The sequence below is a fragment of the Protopterus annectens genome, chromosome 1.part0 (genome assembly GCF_019279795.1).
Source record: "Protopterus annectens isolate FY-2018-M chromosome 1.part0, PAN1.0, whole genome shotgun sequence".
In the NCBI taxonomy this organism is placed as follows: Eukaryota; Metazoa; Chordata; order Ceratodontiformes; family Protopteridae; genus Protopterus; species Protopterus annectens.
In genome coordinates this window covers 377,152,424-377,176,497 of record NC_056725.1, presented here as the reverse complement: position 1 = coordinate 377,176,497, position 24,074 = coordinate 377,152,424, and the positions used below count along the sequence as shown (strand labels likewise).

The 24,074-nt window shown below is 40.3% G+C and overlaps 1 protein-coding gene across 2 annotated transcripts in view; it reads left to right on the top strand.

Moving 5' to 3' along the window:
• The window catches only part of MSH2 (mutS homolog 2), a 1,108,457-nt gene that overhangs the window by 880,392 nt on the left and 203,991 nt on the right, over positions 1–24,074 (top strand). The gene's annotated exons all lie outside the window — the stretch shown is intronic.

Here is a 24,074-nt window from a genome sequence, read left to right as displayed (position 1 = left end):
CATTTGAACTAATATTTTCTCAAGTCTACGGTGAACAGCAGGAATTAAATATAAATAAGAGGAGTAATGATTTTCTGCAGAAAATTATCTTTCCGAAAATTGGTGATGAGCTTCATATGAACTTAGTTAAACTAATTTCTTCAGAGAAGATAACTGATGCAATTAAGAAGTTGAAGCCATATAAAGCTCCGGGACCGGATGGTTTGACCACGGAATTTTATAAAACTTTTAGTGATATATTGGGGGAAATACTTTCACAGGTATTTAACTATATAACTAATAATAAAATTAATGACCCGCACTTTAATGCTTCAAAAACTATTCTTATACCGAAAGAGAATGCTAATTTACAAAACCCGGATAACTATAGACCTATTTCACTTTTGAATATAGACATGAAAATTATGACATCGATTGAAGAAGGTAATTAACCTGATATCAGAGGAACAAGCCAGTTTTATAAATGGCAGACAAACTACAGATAATACGTTATCACTTCATACACTGATTTCTTATGCCACTCACAGGAATTTTAATGCTTATGCACTCATAATTGACGCGCAAAAAGCTTTTGATAGAGTGTACTTAGAATGTTTGTTTGATATTTTAGCATGTTTTAATATACCTCAAGAATTCATTTTAACATTAAAAAAACTATATAATAATCCCTATACAAATCTAGTTATTAATAGAAATCTCTCAAAAAGAATTCAAATTAAGAATGGTACCCGTCAAGGATGTCCGTTATCTCCTATATTATTCAATCTATATTTAGAACCATTATTTCTACATATCAAACAAAATATTTATCACAATGCTCCAATAATATATGGTACGAAAATTTCCATGGCTGCTTTTGCGGATGATCTAAATATTTACTGCACGACACCTGTTTCAGATATCAAGAAAATATTAAAAGCTGTGGAAGACATTGCAAAAATATCTAATTACAAAATAAATTAAAAAAAAAAACAAGGCATTTCCGTTAAAGACGCCTACACCCTTTTCGCTTTTACCATTGGTAGGTCAGGTAAAATCCGAAGAAAAAATAAAATATTTGGGGGTTGTTTTTTTCAACAGATAATAGAGACTTTTATGTAAATAATGTTAAGTTAATTTGGGAGCAGATAGTCTCTGATTTAAAAAGATGGAATAATTTGAAATTACCAATAATGGCAAAGACCTCAATTATTAAAATGAACATACTTCCCAGAATATTATATATCTTTAGAGCTACTCAAGTTCAAATTTCTAGGAAATTCTTCAAACAACTTCATACGGAATTAGGTAGATTTGTATGGGAACCTAGAAAAGTTAGGATATCTTATGATAAACTGATGACTCAGAAAAACAGGGGTGGGTTAGAGCTACCGAATTTTGAAGCATATTATTTAATAATAAATGCTAATAGAATTCTAAGAGTAGTTAACTTTGATAGGTCTAATCCTAAATGGGCACCCAAGTGGTTGATTCTGAATCATAAACATGTTGCTGGACTGGGCATTAATTGTAAGGCCTTACCTCTTTTAAATAAAGATACCCTTAAAATGTACGCTCTGATGGAACATATCAGAATATATATAATATCAGTACAAAGTCTGTTCTCACTACATTTCTTACAATATATGATGATTTTTCAACCATTTCATAAGAACCCGAATTTGAAAATTGGTAATCAGTTGATAGATCTTAAGAAATTCCCACTTATAAATGACTTAACCATACTTGATTTATATCCCTTTCTCGGTATCTCAATACATGACATGCTAAGAGAGATGAATCTCCCTAACTCGTATTTAATTATAATGAGACAGTTAAAGGACTTATCAATAAGCTATTTTAGTAATAGGAATTTTAAAATTAAAGAAGAAGATTTAAACATTTGCCTAAACTTATGGCAAACTCTTTAACACAGGACTGTAAATATATAACAGCCTCATATAGTTTGATGAAAGATGTGAAATACAATAACCAAATACTTTTATCCAAATACTGGAAGGAGAAACTGTCAATGATTGAAGATAGTAAAATAGTGAGAGCAATTAACTTAACCTTAAAATCAGTGTCCCTTCAAAAGTTATTATTTACTCAGTTGATGATATTTAATAATGCGTATTACACTCGTCTCACTCTATATAAATTTAATTCAAAAAATTCACCTAAATGCCCATAGTGTATAGCTGACCTTTTACAGATGTTCTGGAGTTGTAAATGTATTTTTAAACTTTGGAATTCTTTGAAATTCCAACTACAAAAAATGGGATATCAACAGTCTACACTTTCTTGGGAGTTTATGATTCTTCATATTCCGCCAATTAATTTGGATAGATCCCAAAGGATCATACTCATAAATATTTTTTGTTAATGAAGCTGTACATAGCTACAAATTGGTTGAATCCATCCCAGACTTCATGGGAAAACTTTAAGAGTGTAGCGATAAAACATATCTTAGCACACAAATTACTAATTAATGATCATAAGAAAAGTGTAAATAACACAAAAATATGGGAGCAAATCTTTAATATCGTCTTAGCTTAAGGTTCCAATCCACTTTTCTCCGGGAAGTACAGACTAATTATGGAGTTTACTATAGATAAGCCTTATATTGATACTAGATTTTTATTTTCTTTTTCTGTAATACCCATTTAGAAGTATATATTTATGTATAATGACTCTATATAACTGTTGGAAGCATTCATGTATATATTATAAATATGCTGTAGTATTGTATTAACATTTGGAAAAGAATAAAGAATTATTATTGAAAAAAAACAGAGAGCATGCATTTGTCGCAGGTCTTCATGTCATAGGTTCATACTAGGCTATCTGCCCTGGTGGATTTATAAGCCTAGTCCGATTTGTGTTTGGCTTACGTCACCCCTTGATTTGAGTATACTGTGCCCTTTTTAAAGTTTAGTTTACTGTGCCTCTGTCTAATAGTGACACGGAAGTAATCCCCGGGACAAACCTACGATCCCCCATCCACTCATCAAGATTCTTCTTGAAGAGTCAGTGAGGTGCTCTGCCTAACATGAATTGGAATTCTATTCCAGAGCGAAGGGAGCCTCTGGGTTATGAATCTGTCCCTCCAGCAAGTTCTATTTATTTCTGTGCTGAGGTTCAAGTCCCTCGAGCACGTGGCTCTAAGGGATTTAGATTTACCGAGGTGGAGCATGTCCATTAATTCTTGGTTGGACATAGCTTTATATGTCAGGCATAGATCGCCTCGAAGTAGGCGGTATGCAACTGAGTAGAGCTGGAGTTTTTTTTAACCGAGCAGCATGTGGCATCTGTTAGTCCCTTGATCCTCCTGTTGGGGTACTTTTGGGGTCTTTCTAATTGCTGCAGGTGTCGGGTAAGGTACATCCCAAAGGGGGCATTGTATTCTATGATGGGCCTGATGAGGGAAGAATAAAGGAGCACGATTACCTCTCTTGATCTAGATGTGAATCCTTTCATGATGAGGTGGGCTATGTAGAAGGTCTTTCTAACCACTTTGGCAATGTGGTTGTCAAAGGAGAGATCAACTTGGGTCCCCAGATCCCTAATTACTTTCTCTGTACTTAATGGGTTACCACCTATGTGGTAATTTGTGGGCACATTGTTTTTGCCAAAGGGTATGACTATACACTTTTTGGCATTTAGCTTTAGACCATGGCTCTGGCACCAGTTATCCATCTCTCCGAGACCTTTTTGAAGGATGTTTGTGTCAGCTGGAGAGTCGATTGCGCCCAGTTTGCAGTCATCTGCGAACTTGGTGAGCCATAGTCCTCCCACGTTGGCCTGTACCTCAGAAAAGTAAATACTGAACAAGAGAGGTCCCAGGACAGAACCTTGTGGGATGCCACTTGTGACCGGTTTCGAGTCTGACGTGGCTGCAGCAACTCTGACTCTCTGGGTTCTGTCTTTGAGCCAGTTTGCGACCCATCTTGTGACATAGGGGTTTATATTTAGGCTGGATAGCTTATCTATGATGCCCGAGTGGGGTATTGTGTCAAATGCCTTTGCGAGGTCCAGATAGGCTGTGTGGACTACCTTCCCTTCATCTACCTTCTCTTCATCATCTGCCAGTTCTTATGATCCTAAGCATAAGAAAAACTACTCTGGCAAAACATCAGGAGGCTTGTGACCCTACAGTAGCTCTGCTTTTGTTACTGCTGTTATGTTGAGACAGTTTCAGGTCACGTGATGACTGTTTCCACAAAGACCAATGTAACTACCACTGCCTTTCTAGGAGGGTTAGCACCCACCCTTTCCTAGAAGCCACTAGTTGATCCTGTGTGTACACCTTCTCCAAACATTGTAATGTAGGCAGTGTTTCCAGGGCCAGGGCAGGTTTTGCTTCTTGTTTCCCTACCTCCTCCAGGGATCAGCTCTTTTGTCGCCAGTAAGCTGTGTGAGTCTTTATAAGAGTTAGTACTGTAGCAGAAGTTATGCTGAACATAGTACAGCTGTGTTTTGAACTTGCTGTAATTGTAGATTTTCAAGTATATTCACTTTTGCAGTAACGTTTCACTCCTTCCATCCCAACTTTTACCTGCATACCAGTGAGTTGGGTTAAGTACCAAAGTTAAGCATTTCCACCTCTATATCAGATGCAACAGCCTGGAGAAGCTGTTTTGGGGGGTCCTCTCATTAGTTGTGTCTCCCTGGTGATGGGACATCCCAGAGTGGTTAGTGCTGTGGCACAGTTATGATGAATTGGTACAGCCAGGGCAAGAAAATCAGAAGATTGCACTATCCGTTGTCACTTTATACCACCAATGTCCTGACATCTGTCTGGGAGGGAATCCTCCAGGCCAAAAGTGGAAAGAAGAAAGGCTTTGGAATTTGTGCTACTTTTCTGGCTGCTGCAGACATCAAACCTAAGAGTCAGAACTGCAAGAGTGAATGCCCTCGAACCTCTGCATTTATGGTACATTAATACAGCTGTACTTGCTGCTTGGTGAATCTTCAAATGATCTTTCTTCTGCTCTGTAAGGAAGCCTAGACTGTGTTGCTGAATAGAACAAATGCCTTTTGTGGCACAACACTGAAGGAAGCTCCAGTGGGAGCCTGAAACATTTTGCTGTGGGTGAGCAGTTTCAGTACAACATGTCTGCCATTTGGTCTTCCTTTTGCTGTTATTATTCATCAGAGTTCTGACTGCAGTGGTGGAGTCCTTGCACAAGGAACTCCTATATTCCTCTATCATGCTGACTGACATCTGATGACCCTGTCAAAGGGAATCAGTTTCCACTGTTGCAGAACCTTGGGTCTACCATACCCTAGGCTAAGCTGACTTTTTTAGTCTGTCCATTTCTGGTAAAATACAACAATGGGGCTTGGTTTAGATTGTTCCCTAAACACTTACCTTTTAACTGAAATCTGAGAATAGCTTTTTAGTTTTGTGCCACCTACCCCCTTTTTTTGAGGGGGGGGGGCATGAGTGTTTTCGTCCTCACTCCTGGTGGGTTAGAGTGCCAAAGAGATGACCTAATCTGTTTTTTGTATTTTTTGGAATTTGTTTATCTTTGCTAGATGTAGAAGGTGCCTAAAATTAGTAAGTGCTTTGGGAGATAAATAGTTTTATTACTTGAATCTTGTAAAAGGAAGCTGCAACTTTTTAAGCATGTACATTTTACGGTTTAGTGCCTGGAGATGCTTTGTTTGTCTTGCATCTTGTTTATTGAGGATGACATTACAAACCCCATAGACTCAGTCTTGTGCTGTCTTAGCCTGGTGGATCTGAGGATACTGAAGCAGCAGTGATTGTTAAAGGGAAAATGAAATATTTTTGTTCATTATGACAAAAAAACAGAAATTTTGCAAATATGTTTGTGCCAATCAATATCAGACTAGTTCATCTGAAATAACTTGCTAATATTCTGCTATCATCCATAAACCAAGAGGTAGAAATTGGTTACCAGTCTAGCACAAATCACTCACTGACCGAGTCTTAGCAGGTTTTCCCTAAGACTTTCTATAGCCAGTCTGAATAGAAGAGGAGGTAATGGGCAGCTTGCTGCAGGCTGGTATAAATTGGGAATAGCATCAGATATGCCTTTGGTGCAAAATCGTCACAATTGCCGTGCATAAAGTAACTTACATTAACAGCTTCACTGGATAAAATGAATGTCATCTTTCCCACTTGTATAACAAGATTGTAATGATTTGCTTTTTTGGTTGTTTTAGTGCTTTCAAGGTGCCCAACAAAGTTTTGTTTTTGTTTTTGCATACCCTCCTACTTTCTATCTTGCCTGCAAGTGGTCAGTCTCTTCTAACTCTTCAGTATATGTTATCAATCAATAGTCTGTTTTCTCCTTACAGCATAGAACCGAGGAAAACTGAATTTTTCATGAACAATGCCGTGCAGAACCAAAGGCATTCCTAAGATAAACCACGTGTTTCTATTGTGTTTTTTTTCACTTGATGCTTGACTCTTAAGCCTCACTGTAATAAGATCGGGAGTATTCTACTCCATTATAAAACCTGCTACCTTTCATTAAGTAAGTAACTGGTATGTTTAAATATTGGCATAAATACAGTCTTTAGAAATTAGGTGGTAACTGCCTAGATCCTTTTGAGCTCTGCCAGGTTTAGGACATAAAATATTATTATTGTCACTTTAATAATACTGTCTCCTTAAATGCCTTCAGAAAAAATGCATGGTTATAACCCGTCAGGGTTCAAGGCTTTTACATGCCTTAGCATTACAAATTTCCAAAACTGTAATCACTTTATCCACTTCCTTGATTTATGGGAGTGAAATATCCTTAAGAAATTCATTTTCTGAAGATTCCATCACATTCTGCAAATGATAAATCCCTTGGAAACAATTAAGCATGCAATCTTTAACATCTAAGTGGTTATGGATAACACCTCCCAGTTTTTATTTCAGTGCTAACATTAACATAGCCTTGTCTTTTTTACTGGTATACTGTGCCAATAATTTTGCACATTAACAGCCTCACTGGATACAATGGATGTCATCTTTCCCACTTGTATAATAAGATTGTAATGATTTGCTTTTTTTGTTTGTTTTAGTGCTTTCAAGGTGCCCAACAAAGTTTTTTTTTCATACCCTCCTGCTTTATATCTTGCCTGCAAGTGATCAGTCCCTTCTAACTTCAGTATACTTTATCAGTCCGTAGTCTGTTTTCTCCTTATGTGATATATAATGCCTATTTTATTTAAAAGTGTCCTAGTTTGAATTTCATGAAACAGATTGCTGTTTGTATACTGACCCCACTGCCTGTGTCCTTAGATTTAAGTACCAGCAGATGTTCAACACCATAACCATTTGTTCACTAAAAATGGTCAGGGCCTTAAAACACCCTTTGGCCTTATAGACTACTGGGCATATAGAAAATTTCAGTATCTTTACTGTGCAGTCCTGATAGTTAAGAACCAAAAATCTCAAAATATCCTCCATGTCCAATTCCTGCATTTATTGATTTAAGCAACATGATGTTTTGGGAAGTCTTAATTCTCCCTGGGGAGGTCTATCCAAAATGGACTTTATTACTAAAGTAAAATCACACCCTTTGATTTTTGGTAAACCTGGATATTTTTCTAATGTTATAGCTTGATTGCATAGTCTCATTAGACGTAATATATAGTTATCGACTAAGAAAGTATGTGCAAGGCCAATCAATAACCAAATAGACTACATAATTTCAGTCACAAAAAGGGTAGTTGCCTAGGCTTAAAATGTCCCACAAGGGCAGATAGCCTAGTACTTGCCTACGAACATATGAGCCCGTAAAGCAGATGTCAGGGATTCTGAAACAAAAAACTGCTTCCATGTCAAGCTAGCTTTACTGTGGGTAGTCCTCCCCCTCCAAGAAGTAGAAAAAAATGTTTATTTTATTTAACATTTGTTTACTGGGAAAGTCCGACTTGGAACGAAACCAATTTTCAGCGGAGGCCCGGGGAGAAAAGCTCCAGATGTATGTCTTTGTACTGTGAGAGGAAACCCACATGAATGCAGGGAGGACATGCATACTCCACACAGAGGGCACCCCAGCCGAGAATCAAACCGAAGAACCTCTTGCTGTGAGGTGGTAACGCTACCACTGTGCCGTCCAGTGTAGATGAAACAGTAATAAAGGTCCCAGGTAATAACAGCTTTTAGAGCCTACAGCAGCCTGTGTAAACAAAACATTGACTAATAACATTAGCAATTGTTAAGCTAGCCTGCCGTAAGTAATCCTCAGCCCTAATGTGAAAGTACATCTGTACAAGTTTACTGTATATTTATGAAAAATTATAATAAAACATTTCTTTTTGTCAAAAGTAAGTGTTATGTTACCAACAGTGCAACTGAAATTTTACTAGAAATCAATATTGCTCTGAGATAATACATGGGGCATACTGTTCAGCCTGTCATGCGGAAAACTTGTGGAAACACCCATCACAGAGAACATAGATAACATTTTAGTTGGAGTCCACCACAGAAAAGGAGCAGATCAGGATAAGGTCCATGCACCTCCACATCCCAACTCTCTAACAAACCTGCAAAAAAAAGCAACAATTAACAGATGCATTCATCATATAAATATATCCCATCAACAGCAGAAAATTTACTGTGATCAATTTTGATGTGGTTGCCACCTGCTTTCACTTCACCTGTGTTCCCTGTGAGAGATTTCCATTTCTGGCAGGTCTGGAGTGTGATTTTCATGTCTCCTTTTTCTGATCCTCCAAGATTATATCTGCATAAGTGTGAAGTGATTGTTTAATAAGATGACTGCAGTACTGTAACTCTGAGTAAACCTCCAAACTGCTAGTAAACTGTTTAGTAAGACTCCTGTTCTTTTTTTCTGTCTGTGGAATCTTGGTTGATAAGGTTGGCTGTAACCAGTCTTTTTTTCTTCTGCCCTTTTAGTGATGCCTTTGTAACTCACAAACACACTGTGCTAGACTTCTTAATGCCTTATATGTTGGTGAATTAGATACAAATGGTGTTTGTACCTCAGCAGGGAGATGAAAAAGCAGAGCGTTGATCATTTTAATATGCAAGATCAAAGGGTCCCTTAATTGCACCATGTTAGCTAATTTCATATTACTTCCTGATGACTGGAACAAAGGCCTTGAACCTCAGATACAGTCCGGTGGTGTAGGCCTGTGGATTTTTCATCAAACATCTCCCAGATATTGTCCTGTTACTGAGTTTTCAAGATTTCTTTAAAACTCTTTCCCTGTTTTTATAATCCAGGCATTTCATTATCATTTGCCAAATAAAGATTGGCCTTTCGCCATCCTATTGATGCAGGGAAGTCTGTCCAGTAGCAATGCTGCTGCAGAACCTGATAGCTCCCTGAATTCTTCCTCCTTGTAGCAAGTTGTGCATCTTCCCTCTCCACTCCTTTATTTAGTCCTGTTACTTAAATGCAGTTCCTTATCACTCTGGTTTTGGCATCTTCAGTTATATTTTCAAGCCAGACTGAGAAGGATGACAGCTCCTGGACTGGGAGGCTATCTTATGATAGAAGATGGCAGTAAAGATCCCACAGGAGTTTTGAAAATTATATAAAAGCCAAACAACCACAACCAATTTAATATCAGCAGCTTTAAAATAGTAAAACATATCACTTGTAGGTTGCAACAGTTACAATTGATTGTAAATAACAACCTATCCACAAGGAGAGAGCCCTAAAACAGACTGTCTGCATCATTGTACAGTCTCATGCACACTGGAACGTCCTTCTTGCCATGATGTTTCCGGAGAAGAAACTGAGTGTGGGTCTACTCCTAATTAGGCATATGATATGTAGTCTGTCATGAGGTACCTTAACAGGTGGCATGTGCTAATACATCCTTTGCAGGGAGGCTACATGCCATAAATAAGGGATGTTAATCCCTCAGATAGCCACATCCCTGGAGAAGTACAGAAATGGTATGATCCATTAACAAGAGGCATCACTGTCTTGACAATCACTGCTTGGAGAAGTGAACCCCCCAGTAGGCTTCCTGATTTTCTCCTTCTGCCCTTTCTTAGAGTTAAGGACTTCAGAGATCAAGCATTTAAGAATGTCCCTGATGGGTGCTAAGGTTTGTCCTTTTCAGAAGTTCCTTCATTCAAGAATGGACAAATACCTGTGGTAATGCATGCTTTCTATGAGCATCAGCAATGTAGGCACTGGGCATGTTTACCACTCACCCAAAGCATGCACATATGTTTATATTTCTTTTTGTGCTGTTCTCACAGTTTGTATATTGATTATTGGTAAAAGTTCCTATGTTTACATGCTTTTTGCTTTTATTTCTTTCTTGGATATTTACTGAAGCTCATTCAGATCCTTCTCTGCAGTGGAAGAAGGTGTCTGATGAGAGTAGTAAAGGGTCTGTCTCAATGTTCACCCCCTTCCTATCTCGTTTACCAGGTACTGTGATCACTTCTGGTTCAGCACTTTGCAGAGGATTTGAAGACTGGCGAAAGTGCATCTGCTCTGTTTTCAGTTCCCCCAGAACATGCACTATGTGGTGTTTATGCTGCCAGACATTCAGCTTGACCACAGGGAGCGGCCCGTCAAGGCAGGGTTTAGGGTAATCAGGTTCACGACCACTTCTGCAAGGATTGTTCCCTACCTAGGGCCCAGTAGGGTTTCATCCTTGTTTAGGAAGAACTATTGGATAGACCTGCTATTGAGAACTGTGGCTATCAGTTGACTGTAAATGGGAGCTGGAGACATGGGTGCAAAGTCATCCTTGAGGACCTTAGTTTGATTCTGGCACTAGGCTAGGCAAAGGCCTGTGCTCCTCAGATTTTACTTGTAGTACTCAACACTGGTGTGTACCACTTTTGCTTTCAAGTAATTATATGCTGGATCCTGCTCTCCCCTCCATCAGGCTTCTCTGGGAAGTTTTCTAGTGTTGGATTTTTAGTGATGAGATTATTGAGGAAATCGTCCTCAGGGCTCTCTGGAATGACCTTCAGGTTAGGAAATATCTATTGCTTAATGAGATCTTACATGGCTCCAAACTCCAGTTGCTCTTTCTGCACAGAGCCACCACATTCTCCAATCATTTCCCTTGAGAGCCATCCAGTAAGGATATTACCTTTGGATATTTGGAAGCAGACTTCTGCTGCTGACTCCCAAAAATACTCTGGATACAGTAGATTGGTGTGATGTATTGAACACCCCAGGTCTGATTCTCCTTTGTCCTGTGAACAGCCAGAGGTGCAAAAGAAATACGGTCTACTTCCCACCATCTAGCACCTAGGATGGCCAGATCCCTATAGGGTACTTCAGCTGCTATTCTTTCACCTGCCTGGAATTTTATAAGGGTTATAGGTGGGTGCTGTCTAGGTTCACCTTTTTGGGAGATCCATCCCTCAGGGATCACCAGATTCTAGGCTGTGGCTGCTGGGTCAGCCCCTCTTCTTCAAGTTCTGTGCCTTCTCTTCCTTTCTGTGCAGGTTTCTTAGCTCTACAGGAACTTTTGGAACAGACGTGGGCTTGACTGCTGTGGAAGTAGTTGTGCTTCTTTGGGTAGCCACCTCTCCCTTTTCAGTATGGGACAGATTCTGTATAAACTAGTGAACCCTCCTCCCTTGAGGGGTTCTTGCTGCTTTCCCCTTCCTTGATTTCAAGGGACTGAGCTCAGTGTATGTTTTTGTGGAATGCTTTAGTCCTCTCCTGCTGGAGTCTTCACAGTGGTTCTGTCTTGTGTGTGGTGCAGCATGGTCCATGGTGATGAGGTTGCTTTTTGATGTGTCTCAGTTTCCAGAGCCAGTGTGGGTGTAGGCTACAATAATGAAAGTCTAATGGGAAGGAAACTGCAGGGCATCCATGTGTTTGGTGACTAATGACAAGTTGTCTTGCCTGGGATTCAAGAAGTCTTCCTGCAGGGAACCATTTCCTCTTTCTTTGATCACTGTGCAATAAGATGGCAACAATTTGTATAAGGGCCCCCCTGGAACCTACTTAGTGTCACTTTTACAAGTTGCCCTTTCAGTTATAACCAGCTCATCTAGGCTTGCAGTTTTGGTGCAGGTATAGGCCTGGCTGATTTTGGACTTGACAACACCTGCTGGTAAGAATGCTACATCCTCCGGTGAGGTACCCTGGCATGTCTGATTTCATGGGGTTGCTACTTGCAGAGGCTGGTTGACATTCCATACATTTCAGATCTCCCCTGTGTCACTGTCAATCTGGGCCTAGATTGGTGTGTTTCACACACCTAACTTTGGTCTAGTCTTCCTTTCCTTGGCCTTCTTGCTTCTATTAATGGAGGGAGGTTGTAGGAGAAAGAGTAAAGCTCATGCTGCTCCCCTCAAGCTCTTTAGACTACAGTGCTGGGCTGCAGCCCATTTAGTGATGGAACTGAGATTTGCTAGGTTCTCCATTGTTATGTACAGCACTTGGTCCTTAGTGTAATTGCTTTTTTGAAGCAAGTAGAGGCGCACTGGCAGCATCCCTTTGAGATTTTTTTCATGCGCCCTGTTTGCCATTTTGCACTTGATTCCCACAATAGTTCTCATTCCTATGTATGAGAATATTCACGGTACTTGTTCAGAGCTGCCCCTCTAGTTATCCTTGGGGGTGATGGCAAGCAGTCTTCAACTCCTCCCTGTTTAACAACTTAGGAGGAGATTGCAGTGTTCATATTCTTTCCCATCCTTGAACGATCCCATGTGTGATAGGGTTTAGGGACATTAATTCTTGGTCTTAGCTACTCATCATTGATAATTGAGGCATGCATTTAGTCTCCTATTATTAGCTGGTGGTGAGAAACCTTCCTGGGTCTGACCAGGGATGATGATCTTGTTTGGCCTGAAATTTGGGCTCCTTTTTGATGCCTGGCCAGGTCCTCCTTTCCCTGATCTGAGTGACCTTCCATGTGGGACTTGGGGGGGTTCACGCTGTTGTGAAGCCTTCCATTTCAGTCCGAAGTATATGTGGGTCACTGTTGGGATGGAACTTTATCTTGTACTACCATGGCTGGTCAGCTTCTGGCATCTGTAGTCATTTTGGAGCTTTGTATGCTTGGTCTAACTCACAATCTTAGCTTTCTGGGCAGTCTTCTGCATTTGGTTTCAGGTGTAGGGAAGGAACGATTCTCAGTTCCAGTTGCTCAAGAAGTCCCCTTGGAGTGTGCAACTTATAAGCAAGGGTACAGCATCTAGATTCAAGTGTACTTGACCCTTATCAGACCAGTCATTGCCTTTAGAGATCTTTCCCCATGTTGGACTTTTTTCTTCAAGCTTGCTTGTCTGCTGTTGAGCCTGCTGGCCTGATGGTCTTCAGAGTATCCATGGGCTTATTTATCCTTTTCTTGGCCCCAACTATCCCCAGAGATTCTGTTGCTTCTGTCTTACAGAAAAAGCTGATTTTCTTTATCCCTTTCTGTGTTTTATTTTTCTCCTTTCTTGTTCCCACTTTTTTTCTGAGACGGTGGTAGCTTTGGTCCCTGAAGTGCTCATTTCCTAGGGAGTAAACTACTGTAATGGAGTGGATTTGAGGGAGGCCTGTCATTCCACAGAGTGGTATAGCCAATTTTGTAGTTCCTCCCAAAGGGGCTGAACATGTTAGCTAGGCAGATCAGTTTTTAATAATCCTTTTCACTATGAGGAAATTTCCTGTGCAGTATTGGTTTTGTCAGTTGTCCTTTTTGCCAGCGAGCAAGCACTGGCTGCAGTTAGGTCACTTCCTTTGTAGGAGTAGCTTCTTCCAGTGCTTCCTTGGTCTTTCTATGTTAGACAGCCTTGTTGTAGTCCTTGGAACCACCCTTTCCATGCTTTGTAGTTCTAGTTTGTGATTCTAGGAGTTGGACCTCATTTAGCTAGACTGTTCTCCATAAGTGCCTTTTTTAAAACAAACATCTTTATTGAATTATCCCTTATAATATAGTCACATACATTTATATAAATTAAAACAAACCATATTGACATGTTTTCAGTTGCAAACATTATGCAGCACATATAATCTTCTATACAGTCACTGTCACTCAAACATTACCTAGCTCATTCATTTCCAGCCTTCCCTTAACTTCTTTCCTTCTCTAAAACATTATTCTGCATGTATTGTTCCCACAATTCCCATTTCTAGGTGATTTGCTCCTACCCTTTTCCAATGATCCCACTTCCAGTTCTTTTATCTCTGTTACTGTAGTCAGAACTTATAGCAAGATTTGTTTAGACTTTAATTTCCATTTTCTAGTAACTGCTTTTTTGGCATCCACCAGAATTAAGCTCGGGAAGGCTTTACTATGTCTAGGCAATTCCAGTTCTTTGTCACAGCTCAAAAAATAATTTCCTTAGTTCTACCAATTTGATCAAAAAGTATTTCTGACAGAGTAATCTGCAGGGAATTTTTAAAATATGAGAACTCCATTACCCTCCCAAAACATTTTCCCAGTTACCTTTCTTCCCCAACACCTCATCACACCTCCAGTATTTGCAATCTACCTGAGGAAAAATACTTTGGAGTTTGCTTGGGGTATAAAAATACATATGCAAACATTTCCAAGCAAAAATCTTAAATCTTCTAGACTTTGTTGCATATTTGGGAGGTGTGCCTGTATCCTTCCATTGTTTCTTTGTGAAATGATTATCTAGTCTCTCTTCCAAATCCTTTCTAGCCTCCTCTGATTCCTATAGGTATCCTGCAGTATTTTGTATGCCGTAATAATTATTCTTTTTAACAGCAGCTTCTGTTCTAGATTCTACTAAAACCTCTACCAGTGCTGGTCTTTCACTTAGGATCCTGTCTATTCCTTTTTGTTTGCCCATGATCTGATATCAATCAAGGCAACCTCTAGCCTGCAGTCCAAATGTATTCTTGGCCTCTTCTCATTCTTTCACATTTCCCTCTCCAGTTATTTGCTCCCAATTTCTTGGTTCCTTTGCCAGTTTCCCCTAGTAAATTCCAGCCCTTTCTTGCCTATTCTCTGTACCACTAATTGCAGTCATCCCTATTGCCAGACTTTTCTTTCTCCAGTCCTGCGTTGGCTTAGTTCTTAGAATACTTTCTGCTACTTTTTGAACGTATTATTCTATATGCTTATTGCTTACTTTCTGCTACTTTGAATGTAAACTCCTATATGCTTATTTTTACTCTTCTTAAGGATCTGCATCCAAAATTTCAGTCTTTCTTTATTTCTTGAGCTTGCCTGATCTGTGTATAAAACTGAAAATATTTTTATTCCTTGTATCTTGCTGTCCCTATCCATAAACAGGGCTTCTGGTTACTTAGTTTATATACTCTCTTGTGTAGCTCTTTCCACATATCCTTAGCTGCCCTAACAAAATCCTTTTTAACCCATACCCTAAGTATTTCATTTTGTCATGTCCCCAAAAATATGGGTATTGCTTGAATCAGTTTTTATGTGGAGATATAGTTTTCAGCTATTACCTTTATCTTCATTAATTGTGTATTCCAAAAATATTTGAAACTGTCTCAGAATGTTCCACAGCACTGAAATGCCCTTTTTTAGAGTTATCAGCTACAAAATAATATCATGCAAATAAAGCCAACTTTTTCTTAACTACCTTAACAGTTCTATCCTTGATGTCAGAGTCCCTTGTTTACTTTGACAGTGGTTCTGAATATGACACAAATAAAGGGGAAAGAGGGCACCTCTGCCTGGTTCCTCTGTTCAAATAGAACTTATTGAGAAACACCCCACTTTAATTTTCTCCTCTGATCCCTCATATATCCTCGTAATCCCATCTTAAGCTATTGAATGTTTTCTCTGCATCAAGCCCCTTATAAAACAGTGGTACTTTCTTACATTTTGCTCCCCTCTAGATCATCATCATTCTATTAATGTTAAATGTTTGCATCCCCTCCACAAAACAACATTCTATCAGTTTTGGCATCACCTTTGCCCTTTAGCCATTATAATTATAAACCCTTCATAATCATGGATCTGAAGCAATTAACTTAATTTATATGCAACCTGTGGGTATTCGGATCCATATCGGATCCAAGCCGGCAACATTTGTCAAGCGTCTGCTTCAAGCTCCTCCCCTTACCTATAATCCCTCACATCTCCTACCTTCCCTCAGATCTCGTTTGCCACTTCATGTGTACGCATCGTGGTCTCTTTAGGTCCAAGTTAGGTGTAGTAAGTGGAAGTTTTTCTGTTATTTAGTGTGTGTGTGTGTGTGTGTGTGTGTGTGTGTGTGTGTGTGTGTGTGTGTGTAGTTGATTTTCAACCCTTTCCTCCCCTTTGTTGTTAGTCAGTTTTCTGTTGAAAAAAAATTAGTTCAAAAAGTTAGAATTTGTAAGGTCGTGTGTAGGCCTAACCTGACCTTAGTGTGCGTGTGTTAGTTTTCGGTTTAGTTTTGGCTGAGTGGATTTTGGTGATGACTGAGCAGCCAAAAACAACCTTTAAAAAATGCACAGAGTATGGCAACAAGCTTTCACCGGCTGATGGCCACACTGTGTATTATTTGCCTTGGTGTTCCCCACCCATCTTTGCCTTGTAGTTTGTGTGCAGGGTTCAACCCTAGGGCATTGAAGGAAAGGAAGGCAAAGCTGGTAGCTAAGACCCTGCTCCCAGTTTCTGCCTTGGACATGGCAACCTCGATCTCGGCTCCAGTAGCCTATCAACCCCACCCCCACCCCTCAGGCTGGGACTCAACCTCCCTCTAAGCCTTCTGAGGTGGGGATAAAAAGTAAAGACAAACAGGACAAGAGAGATAAGGACAAGAGAGGGGAAAGGCACTGCAAGCGGTCCCCAGAGCGGGAGCCCTTTACTTGCCCACCTACAAAATTTGTCAGGACTACCTCTCCCCGGCTCCACTCCCCGAGGTTCTCCCCGGAGCAGACTGAACCCTAAGAACAGAGGCCTTTTTCGAGGTCATCACATAGACAAGCCAGATCAGTCTGTCACCTCCTTGTGAATTGACTCTGAGTCTGTCGGAGCTAGACATGGACAGGATGATGCGGAGGTTCATTTGGATCCAAATCCAAATGGGAGTCTTGCCAGGCCCCTCTCTGGCCGGAGAGGGGACCTCCATGCCCTTCTTCCATCCAATCTCTCCTTCCCTGATCCAACCTGCTGTTTCAGGGTTTTTGGATTCTCGGAGCTGGGGGTCGGCGCCAACAGTTCCTCCAACCTAGACACTGGTGATTACCTTGAGTTCCTTGGATCAGACATGTTCAGTTCCGAGCAACTCTCAGAGCCGAGAATGGAGAGTCGGATCCAAGGGAACGGAGGTGTCTTCAGTTCCGACTTTGTCGGATCTGAGCCGTTCCTTCTGATCCCTGGCTACCTTGGCCTCTGCCCAGATCTAGACGGCAGAGCTGGTGAGAGCTTCCTCCTTGTTGGTTGCAAAGGAGGTGCGCTCTCCTTTGGCCTTTGACGTGGTGGAGAGGGTTTTCTCCCAAGGATTGAGACCTCAGCCCATCGCCTTGGACTCAGCCCAGGCTCCCATGGATTTGGTCACGACTCCCATCAGCTTGTCTCAGGGACAGCTCATGCTAGAGGACCCCCAGGTGGATCCTGTCGTGGACCCCCCCCCCCATGACTTGAGAGTCCTCTTCAGAGAGTCCCACTGGGGAGGGTCCCCATAAGCACTCGTGTAAGAGGAGGCACATGGACTCCCCCGAGTCCCTCACAGAAGAAGATACTGACTTGGATGAAGGTGAGGGTTCCCCAAGTCACCTCCCGAGGATGTCTCCTTTGGAGACATCATGGAGATCCTCCGCCACAGGGGAGGTTGGTCAGCCCCAAAACCCTCTACGGATGAGTCAGTATTCTTGGAGGCCTTTGGCATGGGCCCATCTACATCCTGGGTGTCCCCTCCTGCAGATCCCTTAGTGGATTTTATTACCACGTGGGCATGGAGGGAGCATGACACCATAGAGCCAATACCTAAATGCCTGGACAGGATCCTCTCTCCTCCCACAGATGATGGTTCTTCCCTGTTCGGGAAGACAGTACGTGACACCCTGGTCCAGAGCGAGAAGGACAGGAAGACTTTGTCTGCCATTGGAGTCTGCTTCTCTAGCCCTCAAATATCCTTTTCTAGGAATCAGAGAGAGCAAAAGAAAATGTGGTTCCGAAAATCTCAGTTTTCTCAGGACTCTCAGGACACTTCGTCCCTTAGAGGCAGAGGGCGACAAGACAGACACCGCCCCAGAGGCAGAGGGGGGCCAAGGAACTTTGCCTTCACCGACTGGCTCCCATCTCAGCTGCAAAAACAACACCATTACATTCAAACCTGGAACCTCTCCTCTTTCAACCCTCAAACTTTCTCACAATGCCTAAAGCTCACTGACTGGTCCCTGCTAAAAACCCTTCCACTAGATGATGCTGTATCCTATTTTAACCACTCATTCTTGATCCTCCTCAGCCAACAAGCCCCCCTAGAACCAAATGCATCAAAACCAATCCCTGCCCATGCTTATGAAATGAAACTAAACTTGCCATGCAACATAGGGACAAAAAATAGAAACAACATCAAAAACATAAAACCCCCAACTCCCTTCTTTAATTTAAGCAACTCCGAAACTGCACAAAAAAGCTTATAACTAAAGACTGCAAAGCCCACTACTCCAAACTCCAGTCCTTGCACTCAATTCCTGAAAAATTCTGGGACTCCATATCATCCATTTTGCACCCTGGTAGTAAAGATAACCCCTGCCCTAATCCCACCTTCTTTGATCTTGACACAGCCACCCATTTCAACTCATTCTTCATAGACTGCATAGCCAAACTGTCCTCCTCCTTCCCACCCCCCTCCTCCAGCCCCTCCCACCACAACATCCACCCTAATCAACTACCCCCTTCCAGACCCTTCTGCCTTACTCTCATTGCCACAACCACTATAAAAAGACATCTCAAGCTCAAACCTTGTCGCAGTGCACCTGACAACCTCCCACCTTCCTTCCTCAAACAATCAGCATATGGCATTGCCTATCCTATCTCAATTGTCATAAATAGATCCATTCAAGAATCATACATCCCCTCTATCTGCCACCATGCTTACATCATCCCCCTCCACAAAGGTGGCAAAAATTCTGAAACCACCAACTTCAGGTCTATTGCTATCCTTTCCCCCCTTTCTAAAATTCTAGAGAAAAGCATCCAAGAACAACGCATGACACACCGAACCCAAAACATCCTCCTATACCCTACCCAACAATGCTTTCGCCCACAGCCACTGCACCTTGATTGCCCTTCTTTCCTTTCTGGAAACCATCAACCGTGAGTGCGACTTAGGCAAATTTGTATCTACACTATTCCTAGATCTGTCAAGTCTTTGACACCATCTGTCACACCCTACTCATATACAAACTCTCCACCCTACATCTCTCTCCCACCACCATAGCCTGGTTTTCCAGCTACCTGTCCAACCACCAACAAGCTGTCCAATGGAAAACTTCAACCTCCCCCTTCCTACCTACATCCATAGGCATCCCTCAAGGCTCTGTTCTTGGCCCTCGACTCTTTAACAACTTCCACCACTCCATCCCAGAATCGCCTGTTTTCCAATATGCCGATGACTCAGCAATCATCTGCTCAGCCTTCTGTCTCTCTGAGCTCCTAGCAAAAACTCAATTAGCCTTCTTCACAACAGAATCCTGGATGCAGTCCAACCACTTGTCTCTTAATGCCAAAAAAACAAATTAATGTTATTTTCCCCTTCCAAAAACTCCATTATTGACAAAACCTCTTTCACCATACAGAGCCAGAACACCCTCCTTGAAATTCTTCCCACGACAAATCTTCTCGGCATCATCATAGATGAAGAACTAAAATTTGATACCCACATCCACTCCACAATCAAAAAAACCCACCTAAAGATTGGCCTCCTCTACAGACACAACTGATTCCTCAGCCCCTCTACCCATCAAACACTAGCATCCACCTTCCTGCTCCCCTCCCTTGTGTATGGTGCCCCTGTTTACCAATCTCCACCTTGGCTTACTTTCCAAACTTGAATGCTGCTACCATAAGATCTGCAAATTTGCAACCAATTCTAAATACTCCTCTCACCACTGCAACTCCCTCCTCTCCCTCAGTTGGCTTGAACTACCTAATTACCTCATTTACCTACAACTCACCATTGCCCACAAGTTCATTATTTATTTATTTTATTTATTTACATTTGTTGACCGGGAGAGTCCGACTGGACACAGGTCCGTTTTCAGCGGAGGCCCGGGGAGAAAAGCTCCACATTAAGTATTATTTGCATTGTACAGTTAAAAAAAATAGCATTTAAATATAGACATTAGTCCAGTTAAGGACGCAAGAAGAAAACAGATGTAAAACAGCTGTAGAGCATAGTACAATTTTAAAATATGGTGACATATACTAAACATGGTTAAAATGTAGTTGAGATTCATCAGTGAACAATTGATACAAACTGTTTTTGAGGTACATAACAGCCATTAGCAGTTGTTGCTACAAGAAGTTAGTATTATGTGGTAGGTAGCTGGGAACATGAGTAGCCAAGCTTGCTAAGAGTAGGTTGTTGATAGGGGTCCAAGAGAGGAGAGGAGAGGTAGTGGGTGGGAGGAGTGAATGGTATTAGAGGGGGGGGGGGTTGCAAGGGCATATGTGGCAAGTTTTGAAGTGTGATTTTAGTATAAATTTAAAATGGGTGCAAGAAGTTACAGAGGTAATTGAGGATGGGAGGATTTCCAGCGTTTGGCTATAGTGCAGTAGAATAATGCTTCTCCAGCAGAGTTAATGGCACTTGTGACATGTAGGAGGTTTTTGTGGCTGGATCTTGGTGGTCTCGTGGTTATGTAGGGTTGGAGTAGATTCTGGAGGGATGGGACTTTTAGTGGTTGGTTTATTTGTTTGTGGGCGAGTGTGAGTTGGTACCACTGAAGGAGGTGGGGGAGCTCTAGCCAGCCCAGTTCTGCTAGTGAGAGACAGTGGTGAGCACGGTAGGAAGCCCCTGTGGCGAACTTGGCGATTTTGTTGTAGCAGGTTTCGAGCTTATTTAGATTGCATTGTCTAAGGTTAGTAATATTGGAGAGGCATAGAGTAGGGTAGAGATAAGATGAGAATTTGCTACTAAAATTTTACCTGCTTTGGTAATTAGTTGCTGATTTCTATATAATAATCTTTAAACCTACAAACTGCCCATCTCTCGCTAAATCCTTAAAACCCTATAAACCCAACCACCCACTCAGATCCACAAACCAAAATGTCCTTCTGGTCCACAAACCCATATGACCTCCTGGCCATCTACTAATTTCCTACTCCTTAGTTAAACAGTGGAACTCTCTCCCCCCTAAAATATGCAACCTACCAAACCATACTAATTTCAAATCTCAGTTATTTTCTCATCTAACAGCTAAATGTGAATGCCCATGTCACACTCCAGCACCATCTACCCTTTCTTTCTTCCCTGCACTGAAAGCATCACCTATTATCGCTACTATTGCCTCGTGTCATCCTAAAACATTCTCATCCCCTACCTGGGACTGAATTTCTCTCTTAATTAATGTGCTGTACTTTCAATAAATAGTTTGGTGCTTCTTCCATGAAAAATAGTTAATCTAACCACAAATGGATTGTAGCTATGGTTTAAAAGTTAACTCACTTAAGTCACATAATGTTCTTCTGTTAATGTTGAGTTTACCTAACCTGCAAAGGTCTAGTAATTTTCATGTTTTCAATGTTAACTCTCTAAGTGCTTGTTATTACATAATGTATTATTCTTCTGTAATGTTTAATTGTTCTATATGAACTCTTTATTTCTTTGTAACATTTAACTTGCAATGTCTTGGAGCTTTTCTCCCCGGGCCTCCACTGAAAAGGGGCTCTTTATGGCCCATTGGACTTCCCCGGTCATTAAACTTAAATAAATATAAATACATGCCAGTGTAATCCTCCTCTCTTGCCAGTAGCCCCTTACTACTTCAAGTCTACCATGATTTTCAGTATTTTCCTCTTCTATCACTATTGGAGCACATCTAGCAATTAATATAAGTACTCTTTCTTCCTTTGTGCCAGATGTTCAGCTGTGTAACCATCCTAAAATCCGTTCTATATCAAATTCAAATACTCAGTTCTTTCCAAATGTATCTTCTGTACCATAGTTTTGTACTCTGCATTTCTTAATATAGTTCACTACACTTTTTGTGTATGTACCTGTGAGACCATTCACATTCAGAGATAATATGGAAAGTGTTACCATTATGATGAGTCTTTATTCCCACCTGTTACGTGAAACAGCTTTTTTTAATGTCTAGTTTCAGCTTGTGTTATATGCATACACTAATGTTTGGCAAGTTGATCTTTTATACAGATGTTTCTTATCCTATCCATTTGAACCTATGTCCCATCTTAGAAGACTTTGTTTCAGTGAAAACCCTCAAGCAAAAATAAAAAAGAACACCCCAGAACTTTTTAATTTAATGCAAACACACAAAAGTATGTACATCTTCAAATAATGAAGTGTAATCATTGTAATAGGAACATTTGTCCCAGACTGACATCTACACACAAGACTTTAATTGACCTGTAATAAAGGTTATCCATGATGAGACGCATGGTACAGCCTGTGCTTCTACTATCACCAAGTACTGTCTGTTTTGTCTTATCTTTATTCCTCTGTCAGATGTATAAAACAATTTGAATGCTTTCTGAAAACATTAGCTTTTAGCCATTGAAAGAAAAATGTATTATGTTTTTATTGCCCACCTTATTAGCTTGTCTTCATAGAAACACGAGAACCAGAGACACAGTTGTCTTCAGCTACAAGCTTCTCTTGTTGCACTGTCAACATTTATTTACTAAAGGAAAACTTGTCATAACATTAATTGTTCTTTTGTTTACTTGTTTCCACTTAAAACTTGTTATTGGATCATGGCAAGGGCCTTAATCCAGTCATTTTCCTATGCAAAAGTAAGAAAAACATGTCAGTTTTACTTGTATCATGCTGTCTATATTTTTACAACACATTCCTCACCTCAACAACCTAAGATTGCAGCTTGCTAGGGGCACAAATAAAGGAGAGTACCAGACAAAACTTCACAGTAAACTCAAGATTTTATTGACCCTGATAAACCACAGTACGTTTTTGTCTGCACTTTAAGCAGACTTCATCAGAGACACCATATTAAAAAAATGCATCATATATAAATACATCATGCTTAATTACCGAACCTATTGCTGTTTCCCCACTCAATCAAATCAACCATTTCCCATCATATTGAATTTTTTTTTAATTATTAAAAGTTTAACCCCTATTACATAAAATAAAATAACGATAAAGTCCTCTATTTAGAATCTTAAAAGTCAAACTTCATCCAAAAAATTGGTGATGAACGTTTCTTTAAAAAACACACCTTAACATCCATTAATAGCCTCCTGATCCATAAATAAGGTAAACGCTCCATCTAGTGGTTTGTTTAAAAATTACAATATTTCATATTACCCAAGTTTTTCTTAAAAAGATTTTCCATGGTCAGATAGATGTTCATTTAAAAGAAAATATATGCATAAAAATATGTATCAGAAAAACAGAAGAAAATTCTCATTTATATGTGCTATGTCTTTTCCAGGTCTATAATTATGATTATAATTATAATTTTGCTGCCCTCAATTTGAGAACAGGAGCTATACTGATATTTTCATTTAGGCCAGGGAAACTATTGGCCTCTAAACTAATTTGCCAAAATAGTGCTCTCTCTATATTCAAGCCTCGTTTCCCATGGTCCACCCCTATGTCCATTACAACATTTTCAACAACAAAAAAGAAAAACTTGGCCCCTGAGCATACTTTTGTGTGCTTGTATTATGCCTTTCCTTCATTTCATGCCCTTATATCATAACAATGTTCATAGATACGTTTCACACTCAGTTTTGCCAGTATAGAATGCCCCACTTTTCACACGTTGGTAGGTATATAATCCCAGCAGAATTACAATTGCTATGCTCTTTACCTAGTATTTCTTTGTTCCTGCTAGTAATAAACACCTTTTCACAATTCCTAATATAGGGGAATTGGGAACAAGTCCCACATTTGTACATGCCAACTTTTTTTCGAACTAATTGGACCCCTTAGACAGCTTCTGTTTTCCAAAATTTCTTTTATGTTGTGCCCTTTTCTATAAATGAATTTTAATGGTACTGACTTTATACTAACTAGATCAGTCAGTTCGACAAATTTA